Source organism: Stomoxys calcitrans, chromosome 5 (genome assembly GCF_963082655.1).
Source record: "Stomoxys calcitrans chromosome 5, idStoCalc2.1, whole genome shotgun sequence".
NCBI classification, from domain to species: Eukaryota; Metazoa; Arthropoda; class Insecta; order Diptera; family Muscidae; genus Stomoxys; species Stomoxys calcitrans.
Window position 1 is genome coordinate 120,986,871 of NC_081556.1, and position 1,669 is coordinate 120,988,539.

The following is a 1,669-nucleotide window of genomic DNA, read 5'->3' on the forward strand; positions in this document are numbered from 1 at the left end:
CTTTATAAGAATTAAACATAAAAACCTACCAACACCCCCACACACACATAATTACCACTAAAAAAAAAGAAATTCCACATAAAATCAGTTTAAATTGACAAATTATTAAAAAAAAATAGAGCTAATAATATTGTGCCTCAAGCACACACCAAGCAAACCTTCACCCAAAAACTCACACTCCCCCCTCCCCCCCATACAAATTAAAAACAAAACACAAAAGATCGTTATATATATAAATGAAAACAAAATGTAAATTAAATATAATCTTAAAGAAACAAACAACCAACAAGATAAACAAAATGGAAAAATTATTCTTTCCAGCTGCGCTTTCAGATCGGAAAGAGAGTATGTAAAACCATTTATAAAACAAAAAACCAACGTTGTGTATAAAAAAAATTTAGTTTTTAGTTAAGCTATAACATAAATATAAAGAAAAAGTTTTAAAATTACGAAAGAAACAAAAACAAAAACAAATAACCGAATAATATATTTTAATATAAGCTCAACCGAAAAGTAAAATAAACTGAGAAAAAAAATAATAAAAAAATGAAAATGTAGAAACTCCTTTTGGTTTTTTAAATAAAAAAATGGAAAGAGTGAAAAAAAGTAAGAAAACTTGGGTTCCTTTTTAAAAACTTTTTTTTTGAGTGTTAAACAAAACAAGTGAAAGCGTGCTATGTTCGGCCGGAACCCACCACCATGGATTCATCGGCAAGGGCTGCCGCCTTCGTGTACAACACACTGCTACAACAACAACATCAACATCATCTTCCCCGCCTGCCCTACACATGCTATCACTTACCGCACTGATTTTACATAAGTGAGCTCGTAGTCCTATGTGTTCCGTTACGATACCAATATATACTGTATATACTATACTGACCTCATTCTTGCTTCCTTTCAGTAATAGCCGCGTCTTCTCACGATCTGTATGCCCCCATTTGATTTTCGGCGTCCTACCGACCGTTTCACTGTTCCACAATATTCCATGCGCATTCTTCGCCCACTCCCTTAACTCGGACTGCGTCTCGACCCAAAAGGCTTCGGATAAACCAAGTTTATTGACGGCAGTCCTCTGGCCTTCACCGCCAAATCGTCTGGCCTTTCATTTCCCCTTACTCTGTTATGGCCCGGCACCCAAACGATGCGGATTTTCTCATCCTCAGAGAAGGCGTTAATCTCCTTCTTACACTGCAAGACTGTGCGAAGGAGATTAACACCTTCTTTGAGGATGGGAAAATAGCGCAGAGGTTAGCATGACCGCCTATGACGCTGAACGCCTGGCTTTGAATCCTGGCGAGATCATCAGAAAAAATGTTCAGCGATGGTTTTCCCCTCCTAATGCTGGCAACATTTGTGAGGTACTATGCCATGTAAAACTTCTCTCCAAAGAGATGTCGCACTGCGGCATGCCGTTCGGACTCGGCTATAAAAAGGGAGGTCCCTTATCATTGAGCTTAAACTTGAATCGGACTGCACTCATTGATATGTGAGAAGTTTGCCCCTGTTTCTTAGTGGAATATTCATGGGCAAAATTTGCAATTTGCATATTTAGTTGATAGTATATACTGCAGTTGTCAGACCTATAATGCTATATGGTATTGTGGTCTGGTGGACGGCGCTTCAAAACTCCACCTACTGCTCAATACTTAACCGGATCCAAAGGATG